We start from the raw sequence: 17907 nt of genomic DNA on the forward strand, positions 1-17907 counted from the left end.
AAAATATACTAAAAGGAATCAATAGCAGAATAACTGAGGCAGAAGAACGGATAAGTTACCTGTTAGACAGAATGGTGGAATTCACTGCTGTGGAACAGAATAAAGAAAAAAGAATGAAAAGAAATGGAGACAGCCTAAGAGATCTCTGGGACAACATTAAATGCTCCAACATTTGCATTATATGGGTCCCAGAAGGAGAAGAGAGAGAGAAAGGACCCAAGAAAATATTTGAAGAGATAATATCTGAAAAATTCCCTAACATGGGAAAGGCAACAGTCAACCAAGTCCAGGAAGCACAGAGAGTCCCAGACAGGATAAACCCAAGCAGGAACATGCCAAGACACATAGTAATCAAATTGACAAAAATTAAAGACAAAGAAAAAATATTAAAAGCAACATAGGAAATATGGCAAATAACATACAAGGGAACTCCCATAAGGTTATCAGCTGATTTCTCAGCAGAAACTCTTCAAGCCAGAAAGGAGTGACATGATATATTTAAAGTGATAAAAGGGAAGAAGCTACAACCAAGAATACTCTACCCAGCAAGGCTCTCATTCAGATTTGACAGAGAAATCAAAAGCTTTACAGACAAGCAAAAGCTAAGAGAATTCAGCACCACTAGGCCAGCTTTGCAACAAATGCTAAAGGAACTCCTCTAGGCGGGAAAGAGACTAGCAACTTAAAAAAACCTTGTACATATATAGACTGCTATATCAAAACCTCATGGGAACAGCAAACCCCAAAATAACAGTAGATACACAAACAAAAAGGAAAAAGCAAGCCAGACACAACACTAAAGATGGTCATCAAACCACAAGAGAAGAGAACAAAAGAGGAAGGGAAGAAAAAAGACCTACAAAAACAAACCCAAAACAATTAAGAAAATGACAAATGAATGTACATATCAATAATTACCTTAAATGTAAATGGATTAAATGTGTCAACAAAAGAGATAGACTGGCTGAATGGGTACAGAAACAAGACCTGTATATATGCTGTCTACAAGACATTCACTTCAGATCTAGGGACACATACAGACTGAAAATGAGGGGATGGAAGAAGATATTCCATGGAAATGGGAATTAAAAGAAAGCTGGAGTAGCAATATTCATATCAGACGAAACAGACTTCAAAATAAAGACTATTATAAGAGACAAAGAAGGACACTACATAATGATCAAGGGATCAATCCAAGAAGAAGATGTAACAATTATAAATATCTATGCACCTAACATAGGAGCACCTCAATATATAAGGCAAATTCTAACAGCCATAAAGTGAGAAGTCAACAGTAACACAATAATAGAGGGGGAATTTAACACCCCACTTTCATCAATGGACAGATCATCCATACAGAAAATCAATAAGGAAACACAGGCCTTCAATGACACACTAGATCAGATGGATTTAATTGATATTTATAGAGCATTCCATACCAAAGCAGCGGAATACACATTTTTCCCAAGTGCACACAGAACATTCTCCAGGATTGACTACATGCTGGACCACAAGGCAAGCCCTGCTAAATTTAAGAAAACTGAAATCATATCAAGCATCTTTTCCAATCACACTGCTATGAGATTAGAAATAAACTACAAGAAAAAAATATAAAAAACACAAACACGTGGAGGCTAAACAACAAATGGATCACTGAAGAAATCAAAGAGGAAATTAAAAAATACCTAGAGACAAATAAAAATGAAAGCACAATGATCCAAAACCTATAGGATGCAGCAAAAGCAGTTCTAAGAGGGAAGTTTATAGCAATAAAATATTACCTCAGGAAACAAGAAAAGTCACAAATAAACAACCTAACCTTACACCTAAACCAACTAGAGAAAGAATAAACAAAACCTAAAGTTAGTAGAAGGAAAGAAATCATAAAGATCAAAGCAGAAATAAATGAAATAGAAACAAAGAAAACAATAGCAAATATGAATGAAACTAAAAGCTAGTTCTTTTAAAAGATAAACAAAATGGATAAACCTTTAGCCAGACTCATCAAGAAAAAAAGGGAGAGGACTCAAATCAATAAAATTATAAATGAAAAAGGAGAAATTACAACAGACATCACAGAAATACAAAGGATCATAAGAGACCACTACAAACAACTGTATGCCAATAAAATGGACAACCTGGAAGAAATGGACAAATTTTTAGAGAGGAACAGTCTCCCAAGATTGAACCAGGAAGAAATAGAAAACATGAACAGGCCAATCACAAGCAGTGAAATTGAAACTGCGATTAAAAAACTCCCAGCAAACAAAAGTCCAGGACCTGATGGCTTCACAGGTGAATTCTATCAAACGTTTAGAGAAGAGCTAACACCTATCCTTCTCAAACTGTTCCAAAAAATGGCAGAGGAAAGAAAACTCCCAAACTCGTTCTATGAGGCCACCATCACCCTGATACCAAAACCAAACAAAGATACCACAAAGAAAGAAAATTACAGGCCAATATCACTGATGAACATAGATGCAAAAATCCTCAGCAAAATACTAGTGGTCCAAACCAAACAATACCTTGAAAGGATCATACACCATGATCAAGTGGGATTTATCCCAGGGATGCAAGGATTCTTCAATATCTGTAAATCAGTGTGATACACCACATCAACAAATTGAAGAATAAAAACCATATGATCATCTCAATAGATGCAGAAAAAGCTTTTGATAAAATTCAACACTCATTTATGATAAAAATGCTCCAGAAAGTGAGCATAGAGGGAACGTACCTTAACATAATAAAGGTCATATATGACAAACCTACAGCTAACATCATACTCAATGGTGAAAATCTGAAAGCATTTCCTCTAAGATCAGAAACAAGACAAGGATTTCCACTCTTGCCACTTTTATTCAACATAGTTTTGGAAGTCCTTGCCATGGCAATCAGAGAAGAAAAAGAAATAAAAGGAAACCAAATTGGAAAAGAAGTTAAACTGTCACTGTTTGCAGATGACGTGATATATTACATAGAAAATCCTAAAGATGCTACTGGAAAACTATTAGAGCTCATCAATGAATTTTGTAAAGTTGCACGTTACAAAATCAATATGCAGAAATCTGTTGCATTTCTATACACTAACAATGAAAGGGCAGAAAGAGAAATTCAAGAAACAATCCCATTTACCATCACATCAAAAAGAATAAAATACCTAGGAATAAACCTACTTAAGGAGACAAAAGACCTGTACTCTGAAAACTATAAGACACTGATGAAAGAAATCGAAGAAGACACAAACAGATGGAAAGATATACCATGTTCGTGGATTGGAAGAATCAGTATTGTCAAAATGACTATACTACCCAAGGCAATCTACAGATTCAATACAATCCCTATCAAATTACCAATGGCATTTTTCACAGAACTAGAACAAAAAAATCTTAAAATTTGTATGGAGACACAAAAGACCCCGAATAGCCAAAACAACCTTGAGAAAGAAAAACGGCTCTGGAGGAATCAGGCTCCCTGACTTCAAACTATACTCTAAAGCTATAGTCATCTAAACAGTATGGTACTGGCCTAAAAATAGAAATATTGATCAGTGGAACAGGATAGAAAACCCAGAAGTAAAGCCACTCACCTATGGTCAATTTATCTACAACAAAGGAGGCAAGACCACACAATGGTGGGAAGACAGTCTGTTCAACAAATGGTGCTGGGAAAACTGGACAGTTACATGTAAAAAAAATGAAATTAGATCATTCTTTAACATCATACACAAAAATAAGCTCAAAAATGGATTAAAGACCTAAATGTGAGACCAGACACTATAAAAAACTCATAGAGGAAAACATAGGAAGAACACTCTCTACCATAAAGTGCAGCAATATCTTTTTTGATCTCTCTCCCAGAATAATGGAAATAAAAACAAAAATACACAAAAGGGACCCAATTAAACTCAAAAGCTTTTGCACAGCAAAGGAAACCATAAACAAAACAAAAAGACAATCCACAGATTGGGAGAAAATATTTGCAAATGATGTGAACAACAAGGGATTAGTCTCCAAAATTTACATACAGCTCATGAGGCTTAATATCATCAAAACAAACAATCCAATCAAAAAAATGGGCAGAAGACCTAAATAGACATTTCTCCAAACAAGACATGCAGATGGCCAAGGAGCACATGAAAAGAAGTTCAACATCACTAATTATTAGAGAAATGCAAATCAAAACTACAGTGAGGTATCACCTCACACGAGTCAAAATGGCTTTCAACAAAAATCCACAAACAATAAATGTTGAAGAGGGTGTGGAGAGAAAGGAACCCTCCTATGCTGTTGGTGGGAATGTAAACTGACACAGCCACTATGGAGAACAGTATGGAGGTTCCTTAAAAAACTAAAAACAGAGCTACCATATGACCTTTCAATTCCACTCCTGGGCATATACCCAGAGAAAACACAATTCAAAAAGACACACACACCACAAGGTTCATTGCAGCACTATTTACAGTAGCCAGGACATGGAAGCAACCTAAATGTCCATCAACAGAGGAATGGATAAAGAAGATGTGGTACATCTATACAATGGAATATCACTCAGCCATTAAAAAGAATGAAATAATGCCATTTGCAGCAACATGGATGGACCAAGAGATTGTCATACTGAGTGAAGTCAGACAGAGAAAGAGAAATATTGTATGATATCCCTTATATGCAGAATCTAAAAAGAAATGATACAAATGAACTTATTTACAAAACAGAAACAGACTCACAGACTTAGAAAACGAACTTATGGTTACCCAGGGGGAAGGGTGGGGAGAAGGGATAGTTAGGGAGTTTGGGATCAACATGATGTACACACTGCTATATTTTAAATGGATAACCAACCAGGACCTACTGTATAGCACAGGGAACTCTGCTCAATGTTATGTGGCAGCCTGGATGGGAGGGGAGTTTGGGGGAGAATGGAGACATGTATATGTATGGCTGAGTCACTTTGCCGTGTATCTGAAACTATCACAACAGTGTTAATCAGCTATACTCCAATATAAAATGAAAAGTTAAAAAAAAATAAAGCCTTTCATAATCCAAAATAAAAAAAAAAAGTCAGAGAATACCATTAGTCAATGACCATGTCTTCCATATTAGTAGGACCATCATTCAATCTAACAGTCACAACCAAAGGGTACAGTCCTATTGACCCATTGCAGAGGCTTTGAATTTATTACCTCTGCTTCCTCTAATTAGAACTTTGGAGACCTAAACAAATAATATAATCAATTAGAACTTAGAGTAGAAAGTCGCTCTCAAAGGGCAGTGTTACATTATCTGTCAAGATTTGCTCAATGCTCCTAATTTTAAAAGCTACACTCCATTTTCAGTGTCTGCATGGGCATAGACTACACCACAGAAATGAGCATTACTGAAACGTAAGTATTTTCCTCCATAGCACATCTAACATAGATTCACATTAAAAGTCAGTTTTACTCAAATGATTTCTGGTAATGGCACTTTATATTTAAATTGCATAAATGCTTTTAAATCTGGGACTTGCTATGTGGCTTTGGGCAAATCACTTTCCCCCTTGTCTCAGTTTATCTATCTTAAAAGACATTAGGGGAAAGAGAGAGGTGAAAAAATTAATACCTGTTCTGTGCAACAACCAGATTCGTTCTGAGGATGAAATGTGTGAAAGCAAACAAAACAAACAAGCAAAGAAACAAACAAACATAAAACCATTCAACAGTCTTATGTAGATGATTTGCTCAATGATACTATAGTAGGATATAGGGGTTCTTAAACTGCCTATACATTGCATTGGAATTACTTACAGTACTTATTTCAAATGAGATTCAACAGGCGCTATTGCAAGAGATTCTGATTCTGTAGCTCTGGGATGGAGCCCAGAAATCACCATTTATAACAGCTACCGAGACAATTCAGATACAAGTGGTTCAGATCCACATGTGCAGAAATACTCAGAGTAGCATAATTATGGCACCCATATTTCCTTTCCTGCTCTGCTGGTTATTGGTATGTGGCCATGGACAATGGCACTCAATGGTCCTGAGCCTCAGTTTCATCACATGAACATCTGGAATTAAATGGATCTTACTTGAAAGAACTGCATTAAGAAATGAAAAGGATATTCTTTGTAAGATGCAAACCACTCTGTAATGATTATTAGTAGAATTTTATGTCCTTATTCCTGGAAAAAGAGAGTTTAGCAGGAATGGGTAGAGATGTGGTTAAAGTGATATAGCTCTGGAAAGGTTAGGTGAGAAATAGGCAGAAAAAGAACATAGGTGACATTCTTCTTGGAAAGGTAAGAGTGAGTAATGAAATAAAGAACTAAAATGTGGTTCTTCTCAAATCTGCTTACTTCCAGCAGTATTCATTTTAATGACATTCCAGATCAGGACTACTATTACTACTTCTGTGTAGGAGTCATGATTTTTAATAAAAATGCATCCTACCATGATAAGCAGTATAAAATACAGTTTTTACTCCAAGGCAATTTTCCACTAGTATGTTTTGCCTTAAGTTTAAAAGTAGCAATAGCCATATACTCACCAGAATGTACATATGAATTCATTATGCTCAAGTGCACAAAAATGACTTCCAGCTCTGATTAAACCAACTCTCCATTACTCCTTTCTCTAATAATCAGCAAAATTAAGTAGGTTAAAATTACTACTACATTTGACAGGTATTTAAAATCAAAAACACTATCACACTAACCTTGCACTTTTTGATATGTGGAAAGTGTTCAGATTTCTCTTTGTTCAATCACTACCACACAGCTTTGCAGGTGATGAATAACTTTCTTCCAGTTACTTAGCCAGCCTTAACATTTATTGAGCACATTCAAGGATACAAAGCTCTATGAAACTGAATTTGACAGGAAAGGGTGGTTATTGATACACTCATAACACCCTCAGTAAGACCTTAAAGAACCATAAGATCTAACCTTGAGAAGTTCTGCAAAACTGTCAATTACTCCTTGTAAACTGTGCATCTAAATAGGAAAAACATGTATTTCACTGTCAGGAGGATGCAGAGCTTGACTGAATCTTTTCCTGGGCTTATTCATCTCACTGAGGTTAAAAATGGGCTGTTGACTTTTCTCACTCCATACAGTCTGCTGAGGAAAACTAGCAGAGGTACCTGCCCAATAAAAAGCAGGCTAAGGTTATTATGCTATAAAAAATGAGATGCTGGAAAAGTTTTGACAACATGTAGCACTAATTAGCGAGCACCACTCAGAATATAAAGCAAGTTACCATTATATGAAACATTTAAAAGTTTGTGTCGCAAATCTCATCTCAGGTTATTCTGCCATTAAGTGCAATGCTGGACTAGCACGCTATTAATAGTACCTCCTTCTCTGCAAATAAATGACATCTTTGAAAACATATTCTTTCAGAAGAATCACTGAAGACAGCTGGATCATTTTAGGGGCACTGATGTATTACTCATTAGCAGAAAACAGTATCATGATGCAGAGGAAAAAATGAATTGGTTATAAGGTAACTTTTGGTTCTAAAATTGTCATATTAAAATTCAGTCATTATCTTTCTCTATACCCCAATCTGGAAACTAAGCCTTGTGTTTATTAAGGAGCAATTAAAACTGTGAGAGGACCCAATGCTTAGTGAAGTAAGTGGCACAGGGTAGGAAATCAATAAATAGTTCTGTACTGAAGAAATAAATTATTTTTTGCTTTTGATTTGTCAGATTGCGATATTTATAGTAATAGATCTGCTGACAACTTGCACAAACAGGTAAATATTATTAATTGACATTAATTTAACAGTTCATAGTCAGTAGAATGGATCAAACAACTTCTAGAGGACAATGATGACCAGTGTTCAAACTCCAGGAGAGAAATTACAGTGCAGAGTCAGTTTTTCTCATGACCAGTTCATTGGATTGCTCTCAAAATGTCCTTATCGTGTTATAAAGACCTTAAAACACTTGGAAGGGTGTTTTATTGGGGCCTACATGGTACATAAAAGTATCTTTACAAATGCTTTTTTCCAAAATCATTAGTTCTGCAAACAAGTGTATTTAACCCATTAATTGCCCCACACTCTTTAGCCTTCTTAATCATGAATGACACTACAGTGAGGCGGGCTCTGGTTTCAGATTCCTGTGTTTAATCCTGGCTCTGCCCACTCATTAGCTGTGACACCTTATGATGTTCATTTCAGCTAACTGTGCCTCAATTCCACCATCTGTAAAGTGGGCCTAATGAAAGCACTGTTGTAAGGATCAATTAATTGCACTAGTTAATTAATAACATGTGAAGCCCCTAAAAAGTAGAACAAAGTATGCACTTCATAAATATTAGTTATTATGGTTATTCATGGTTTATTTTAATACAAAAATAATTTGTTTCTTACATGGATAGATATCATAAAAGTGAAATAAATATGCAAAAGGCAAATCAAAATGTAATATGTGAATTCATGATCCATGACTTGATTTTGATCTATTCCATCTTTTGGTTTTCATTTTACCAGCCTCAAAGTCTCTGAGACTTATTTTGGATAAGAACTTATTTTGATGATACCTTTATTATATTTCAGAATGATCAACCCATAGCTATATGGGCATCTTTGTGGGATCATTTGCATTAACTGTTTACTAATTTTCTGAGTTTATAAAGAGTTGCTTTTGCTCTCCTGGGTCATAAGCTCAGAATTCCCTTCTGAGTTAATGTACATCCAAGAGCTCAGGAATCACCTTGATTCCTCCTCTCCCTTATCTTCCACATCTAATCCATAAATCCTGATAGTTCTGTATTACTGATTCATCCACTTCCTTCTCTCTCCAGAGCCTCCATCCTATTCCAAGCCAAGATCCTCTCTTCCTCATTTGTCTCCAGTCACATCTGCCTTCTATACTCTTTAGATATTCAGGCTTTTGTATTTGCTGTTCTATGTCTGGAATAACTTCTACTTGAACATCTTATAAGGTTGTCAATTTTTCTGCTTTGCTATGGGCTGAATTTTGTCCAGTTTATAGTCCACCGATTGAGTCACAGATTCTACTCCATTCCATTTCTAGGCAAAGAGAAATAAACCTCCGGTAACTAGTTGCATAGTCTTTTTTAAAAAATGTCCTGAAGTGTAGAATTTATGTGTGACTCTCAATACTTTATGGCTAGGATACTATGCTTATAGCAGGGAGGCCCAGTTTGCCAGTGTAAGTCTTTTTTATTTTTCTCTGGAATCCAGATTTGACTAAATACTTCTGAAAGACTAATGAGAATGGGTATGACATCAGTTTATTTGCTTTGGGAACTGAGAGTAAAGTCCTTGGGGGAAAAATGTTAACCTAAGGGAATAGAGGACTGAGGTTCATAAATTTGGACAAAGGAAAATGGGCCATTATTGAAAGCAAAAGCTAACGACAAAAGGGAAGAGCCATTTTGGGTTGGACATAAAGTTTCTAACCCTGCTCCTAAGGGCAAAGGAAAGGAGAACATATCAAAATTCCAAAGACACCTTAAAGAGCTGTTTCACTAATGTGGAGACAGTGGAGGCACAAGGCAGCTCTTCTCTGTAGCCTATGATGAGTGCAGTTTGCAGGACAGTGAAGGGTGGACTTCCCATTTGTAATTTTTGTTGTAGCACAGTGCAAACCTAGCAGCTCCAACAGCAAAACAGAACAATGAACATCTGGAAAGGAGCCACTACAGAGGAGGACATTCTGTCTTGGTGATTTCATTCATCTCTGGCCTCTATGGCAGCAATCATTGTGTCAATGCCAAACAGGGCACGGCAACTGAGAAATAGTCCCCAAAGACTCTTGGATCATTATGGGTTTAATTAAGGTGACCTGTTAAGAATGGAGAATTGATTCTATTGTTGGAATTCTAATTTTTAGCTCCAGGCTATTGTACTAGATGTTGCACTTCTGGTGCATAACATCAATCTTCACTGGGACTTTGGTCCTCAGTCTTGGAAATAAATGGCTGCTTAATAAATCAGCTCTGATATTCTATCTCACGTGATGACTACTCTAAAAATATTCATATAGTGTTTTATACTGTACAAAGCCAATCTGCCCAGCAACTCAACAATGAGAGTAAAGTTTGGGTTTTAGGGAAAGAATTCAGTGAATTCAAAGGGAGAGCCATGAACTTCATTTTAATCCCTGGTTCTTCTTAATCAAAACTTCTCACAGTGCTCAGCAAATGCAAATAATTTTATTCTCAGTTGTTTCTCCCACTGTCTCAGGACACCATTCAGGACCTCAGGGGAACAGAGAGAATTCAATGAGATACACTAGTATCAATGGGACCCCCTTCCCCCCACTTCATTCAGGCCTGGACCCTGAGCAACCTTAAACAGGTCATTCTGAAGAACCAGCAGGAGAAAGCTGTAATTAGGTACAGAGGACTTCTATGAAAAGGAATCTATGTTCAGGCTCAGGCTGTCTTATCCTGACTTTGTAGAAGTGACATATTTGTAAAATATTAAAACAACCTGCCCTTGATGTTCATACATTATAAAATTGTACAAAATATTTTTTTTTTAATTCTCACACTAAAAAAATTTAAAGATACACATTTTCACTAATTGAAAGGAGAGAAAATTTATATATCTAATTTATATATCTATATATATACACATATATATTTTGTCCAAGGAGGAGAAATGTAGCATCTAAGTCCATAGTTTTCTCCTTATTCTATTAGGATCTCCCATTTTACAGATGAGAAAATTAAAGATAAAAGAGATTTTATAACCAATAAGTGATAAAACCAGATCTTTATCTCCAGAATTATCATCCTCAGTTTGGGAGGGGGTCCATTTTGGAACTCCAAGCTAACTCCCAGTTATGTAGTTTTCCCTCACACTCTTCCCCAAAGGAATATGACTCTTAGGCATTGAGCTGCTCTCTTCTGAAATTGCCATTAGTCTTTTTTTTTTTTTGAACTAAATATCAGAGCACCAACTGGCCTTTCAGTTCTACTAGTCCATCAATGTGCTCTTATTTCTATAGCAAGGATTTCATCTTTAGTCCAATCTATGTATAGCTGACATTCTGGTAAGTCTAGAAAACTTTGGCATGGCACTGACTGAAGTCTCTTTTCACAGGGTCTGAGAGGCCTCCTGGAAATGTGTTCGTATAAAGGGAAGAAGGAAGCAGGCATGACACACTTGTAACAAAGCCTTTGTCATTGAAAGAGAATGAGCATTTTGAGTACATAATGGCTGTCACTCAGATCCATCACTAGCTCAGATGCATGTCTAGAGAGACAGAATATGATAACTAAAAACTGAAAGAGCAGTTTTACATAAAAGCTCTGAAAATGTTGGTGTACAGGCAGTGCTGCTTGGGGACCCCTCTGACAAATTATAACACAAGGGAAGAGAGGCGTTCCACCTCCTGCCCATTTATCTACTGTGGACCTGAGTGCATTGGCAGTGGTGCCTGGGGGAGCAATGGCAGAGTTTTCTAGAAGATTATGGTGCCCAGAGGGATCTTTGGAACCTAATGGAGCAATAGCAGAGTCCCAAGGGGGAATAATTGCATGTGAGAACACATTAGATAGCCCTTTGGGTTTCTTAGAACTACTTGGGAGTGAATATTGCAGGAGCTGAATCGACAAGTGGGTGCAAGAGCCAATGAAATTTATTTATAATAATTATATGTTTTAATTATTATAAATAAGAAAGTATAACTTTATAAAGATTAACCTCATTCTCTACTCACAAGTTGGGGATGCCTTGGAAACAAAGATTAAGCTTTTCTCTATTTTAACTTCTGTCAACTGAGCATGTAGAACTATGGAGGGTAGAATGGGGGAAGTACCTTGCCAGCTAAAGAATGTTACTTGCCATCCAGCTCTACAAGGATTGAGTCATTAACCACTGCAGTCATTGACCTTCAACACCCCCTGAAAGGAGTTCAGGGTAGAGATCAGGAATGAGGCACTCCGTGCTCTGGGAAAACTGGCAGAACAGGTCTTCAGATAGATATTTTCAGAAGAAATTTTTTTAAGAACCTGGATTCTTGCATCTTCCCATACTTAGAAAAATATTAAAACCATTAACTAAGATGCCTGTTCCTCATGACTAGCAACAACCTTCTCCCAAAATGTGAGTTTGGTTGCATGTACCCTCTTCACCAAAATCACCTATATACTGACCTCCTCCCTTACCTCCTCTGAAGTTTCTCAGAGCTATCTGAGAGGTTGTCTCCCAGGCTATAGTCCTCAGTAATCACTGAATAAACTTGACTCACACCTTTTATGTTTGTTTTTTTGTTTTTCTTTAGTCAACAACCTTTAATTAGGCAACACATTCCCAAGCCAAGACCTTGGGACCTTCCCGGATAAAATCTGAAACTGGTCCCCATATATGGCAGGCAAGGGGAGTCCCAAGAAAAAGGTGGACCATTCCAGACTGGTAGGTGGCAGGTTTAATACTCAAGGGAATTTACAGACAGGACTTGTCCTGGGCAGCCACAAGATGAGTAGATCTCCACCCTCACCTGTCAGAATTTTAAAAGTTTATATAGAGGTCTTAATTGGGTTCAGTCACATATACCATCCAGATGGTTTCAACAACACCTTACTCTCTCAGGGCTGCGCCCTTGAAAGCAGCTCCCACTGTGGGAATGGTGGACAGAATGTACATTCCAACACCAAGGGAGGTGGTGAGGATCCCGATTGCCCTGCCCAGGTACAGCTCTTGGGTCAATTGGTGGTCATGTCCTCTTGAGGACCTCCTTCTGCAGCCACAGTTTTCTAAGGTTTTTAATAAGGAAGTAATTGTAATATATGCAGTTGCTTACATCCACTGCTTGTCCATGCAATTCCAGGGTTCTATGACACTTGCCAGTTCCTGAGGCCATTTCTTCTACTAGAGTTTTAGCCAATTATAAAAATGAGAATTAAATGTAAATATAATAGTAAAGCAATAGGTAGGAGCCTGAGACTCAAAACATTCCATCTTCTAATCTATTACCAAGGAAATCAGCCAACATATTCCCCTTATGTAAGGGGAAATGAGTACTTCTGGCATATTTATATATGTTATGTGATTGTGTTATATATATTTTAGCCTGCATGAACATGTTTAAATGTATTTTTACTTTCATGTATGTGTGCATATATTTTAATGTATTTTTAAAATCATATCCCCATTTTCTGTATCAGCTCTTCAACAGTGACTGTATTTGCCTCTTCAGAAATATTTCCATGGAATGTTATTGTCAGGTTTTTGGGACTTTGTTTTTAATGGATAAACCATTTTTGTCCTAGGTTAATGGAGGACATGCTATCCCACTGATTATTTTTTAAATTCATAAATCTATCAAGTTAGGAAAGTTTAACATTGTCAGAAAGGTTAGAAGAAGAGATGTAGAGATCATGTGTTTGTTAAAGAAAATAGCTTTAGATATTTTTTAAATGAAAAAAATGCTTAGTTCTGGGCATTTATACAAGTACAAATATGAAATTATAACGGGCAAGGTGATGTGGTTCAACATAGGTGCATTAACAAAATCACAAGTCAAAGTTACATTTAGATTGTGCCACCCTTTTGTCTAGTTTCAGGGAAGAAGCATTTTAAGGACCCAGGTCTTCTTATAGGAGACATAAAAAGTAGCTTTGACCTAGGGCTGAAAACGTACATTAGAACAAAAATGTTCTAACTTTACAGGCAAAATTAGAGGGTGAAAACCATTTAAAATATTCTGAATTTTTCTGATTGGGTTTCAGGGGATTCTGTGTTTGGAGACTGGAATTGGTGGAGGGTCTAAGTTTAACTAACATGGAGAGATGCTGGTGTTCTCTTAGCCTCTGAAGACAGAAGAAAGAGTAATGAACTGAGAGGGAAAGAGAGTATTTGCAGGCCGACCAGACTCTGCCATATGTGCACGTGGCATAATCATGAAACATTTAATAGATATTTTATTCTAATTTTATGGCACATAAAGTTGGTTAATATTGGCAAGCATGTTGTAATAGTAGCAATTCCATTACTTAGTAACCATTGATCTTGAGTTGGACCCTTTGCTTTTCTGAAACTTAGGTTCCCATCTGTAAAATGAAAAAAATCGTTATCTCTAAGTATCATTAAATTCTGAGGATTAAAGGAGAATATATGCAAGTTTTATATGAGTGTAAAATATCTTTGATGAAAACTACGTTTAACATTGATGAAAACTACGTTTAACAAACACTTGATCAGTGTGTCCCCACACACAAACAGAAAGGCTCCGGACCTTCCTACAAAGTAGCAGTGAGGAAGGGAAGTAGAGAGAAAGAGAGGAAGGAAGGAAGGAAGGAAGGAAGGAAGAGCCCAGAGACAGTGACAGAGACATCAATGATTTTTAGACAGGGGATCTTACACATTGGAAGCAAAAGAGTCCTGGAGTGACACCCCATCGTGGATGGCAGGTGGCAGGCAGGACATGGCAGCAGTTTTTGCTACCAGGGGAAGAGAGAGGTTACCAGTTATAGGGGAAATTGATGTCAGGTTGGCTCACTGGTTCCAGTGAAACCAGCAGAGGAGCACGCACCTTACCACCCCTTTGATAAATTATCATAGTGGAGACATTCTGATCTAAAGATTAGAACAGTCACTAGCTGGGTGGGGGGCAAGTAGGCATTTACTGATTAAGCTCTATGATTAAGATATGGAATCTAGAAAAATGGTACAGATGAACCTATTTACAGGGCAGGAATAGAAACGCAGACATGAAGAACGGACGTGTGGACACGGTGGGGGGTGGGGGGAAGGGGGAGATGAATTGGGAGATTGGGATTGACATATATACACTACCATGTGTAAAACAGATAGCTAGTGGAAACCTGCTGTATAGCACAGGGGTCTCAGCTTGGTGCTCCATGGTGACCTAGATGAGTGGGATGGGGAGGGCGTGGGAGGGAGATCCAAGAGGGAGGGGATATACGTATACATATAGCTGATTCACTTCATTGTACAGCAGAAACTAACACAACTTTGTAAAGCAACTATACCCCAATTAAAAAAAAAAAAAAAGATGGAACGTCTGTCATGTGAGTAGGGTGTAGGTGAGGCAGGGGCTTTTTGAGCAGAGGATGTACGGAGAGCAAGAGAACAGCTATCTTGGGTGGCCTGATCATAGCGGAAGGAAGGAGGGAAAGAAGGGAGAAAAAAAAGAATGGAAGGGAAAGAAGAAATCAGCCAATCTAGTTGATGACATATTTCCTCTTAAAAAATAAAAAAAGAACCAGATTTAAGCTGAATTTAGTCAAACTGTTTCTTGTAAATAGAAACAATGCCATCCATTGATGAGCTCCTATTTGAAAGACTAAACTAAATAAAACATAAGAAAATTCTATTAATTACTCGCCATAAGTTTAGAATTTTTTCAAACAAGCAGAGAAAAAAGCTAGTTTATTCTCTGTGAATGTATCTTTCTATGAAAATTAATAATAAATATAAATAAGGTTACAGGTGGAAAGGAGTTTAAGCCTCTTCAGAATAAACTTTTTGAGATGTCCTCAGGCCATTTAGCAATATAAATAATTGACACCTAATTATAAATCATTTTGATCTGTTCAAAAGTAGGTCCCAAAGGGCTGCTGGTAAGCAATGCTTTTTTGACTACTTCCAATTATTGTATTAATTAAAATTTAATTGGACAACCAAGCTCAATTTCAATTACTTAATTAATTAATTAACTAATATAATAGCAAACCAATTGCATTAATTTTACAATTAATCAGATTAGCTTCCTCAGAAAACATGAATTACTGTGGTGTTAATGGTGTTAACGCAGTTGCATTTACTTTCACATTTTGCCCTTTAATTCTCAAATCTTTCACATTTGTAATCCTCCCACTTCTTATTTTCTAACTCTGTCAAGTCACAGCACTGGCGTTTGTCTTTAGTTTCCACATCCAAGCTCAAAGCAGTTTTGTTCAACCAGCTTATTCATAAATATTTGAACTTCACCAAGATGTGTCATTTTGGTTGAATTATTTACAATAGAGATAGAGACAAGACACACTGTGACTTCTAGGTCATAGTCCTGGTTTTAAGACACAAGAAGAACTAATATGAGGAGCTTGCTTAATTTCCATGGCATTTTGCTAGTCTATTTAACTTTCTAATTCTCTTTCATACTTAGGTAATGTGCTTGGCCTAACAGTTGCTTTCTTCCCAGGAATCCCTGGAAAAAGTCTAAGGTGTAAGCAAAAGTAGTGAAGTTGAACAATTTCTGTTCTCTCTTGGCTTTAATTAAAGCTTCTGATCTATTAAAATGTCAGGAACAGTGCTGTGTCTTATCTGTGGCCTCATTACAGACATCCATTCATCCATCAGAGCAGAAGTCTTGCTATGATATTTTGCTTTGGTCACAGTGAAAAGAGAGGTGAAGTAGGAAAAAGGGATTCTCGGCCAGGGAGTAGTCCCTCAACACAAAGAAGAAACAGTGGAGTGGTAGCTGGGGCTCAGAGTGACCTTGCAGATTAGTTTCCTTGCCTATCCCCATCCCAAACAGCATAGCAGGAAACTCTCCTCCTCCTCCTACTGCCAACTCCTTCTCGCTCCCTTCCCCTAGTCACTGCTCCCAGCACATGGTCACCTCTTGTTTCCATGAGGTGCTAATTTCAGGACCCACTGCAAATATGTTTGGGCAGTAGAACAAATAAAACACTCTTGAATGAGTGTTGGAAAGTTTTGGAATATTCGTAGAGTAATAGTACATTAAGTGGTTGCTGGGAGGACAGGAACCATGGCTTTCTTTTTCAATTTTTCTTCCCATTCTCAGAATCCTTATCACACCTGACACACTTTGGAGTTCTGATAAATGCTGGGTGAATTAATGGACAAATAATCTTAAAGTCACCACAGAAAGAAGCCTTGTCCATGGAGTCTGGCCATAATTCGTCCATTTCTTTTCTCCTGTTCACATATCCTGTTGTTTTGATAAGTGGATTCTATGTGGAAACTAAGTTATCACAATGTTAATTCTTTCTCACATGTTATCATACCCAAGATGAAAACAGATTCATTGGGAATGAAGACTGACTTGCATAGAAGTTTAAATCTATTGTTTCACTCTGAAGTTGAGGAGGCACTTGGCTGAACTCTGGAAGCATAGAATCTGGTATTTCATTAACATTTCCTGGTAACTTCCAAAATGTTACCCAGTAGTCAGGCAACAATCCACAGTAGTCAGGCAACAATCCAAGATTCCTGCTATGGTTAATTTAAAATCTGCCAAAGCCAATGGTCATTCTTTAAAAGTTAGAAAAAAGCACTGAGTCAGTTCAACATTGTGGTTTTCAAGATTCAGCATCCAGTAAAGATGGACTAAGTAATTTGGATCGGCTCTGAGGACTGTCACTGAGAACAACTAGGAAAGATGGACACAAGATAAAAATCAGCTGCTTAAAGGTTTAGAGAGATAACAGACAGTGAGGAATATCAGGCCACACTGGCAAGAGAAAGAGATTCCTCCCGAATGGCTGGTTCTGGCCTGGGGACATTTGCTGATCCTGGTCAGACAGCTGAAGACTAAACAAAATTTTCACATCCTTAAAGGTCCACAGCTGGAGTTTGCTAAACCAGCTGTATCTTGGATTGGGACCCCAAAAGGCTATACCTCAGGAGAAAAGGGGACCCAGAAGTACACTAGCCTTTCTCTGACTGAAGCCTGGTTTCAAAATGAAACCAAGCAGGATACTGTGGGACCCTCCTGGGCACAAAATTCTTTCTGTGTCTCTCATTTCTTGTTTGTAGGAAATAGGCTTCATTCAGCCTCCTTGCCCTTCCCTGATTTCCAAAGGGCAGATTCAAACATTTCCTAATCAAGGAAGGGAGGGAATGCAGAAACAAGGGAGGAGAAGTCAAAGAACCATAGTTCAGCCTTGAGGCAGTGTCCTGGTTCCTCCTCAGTGAATATCTTTGAGTTCTTCTGCAGGAACAAAGGGCCCCAC

Source organism: Balaenoptera borealis, assembly GCF_965194805.1.
Source record: "Balaenoptera borealis genome assembly, chromosome: 13".
Lineage (NCBI taxonomy): Eukaryota > Metazoa > Chordata > Mammalia > Artiodactyla > Balaenopteridae > Balaenoptera > Balaenoptera borealis.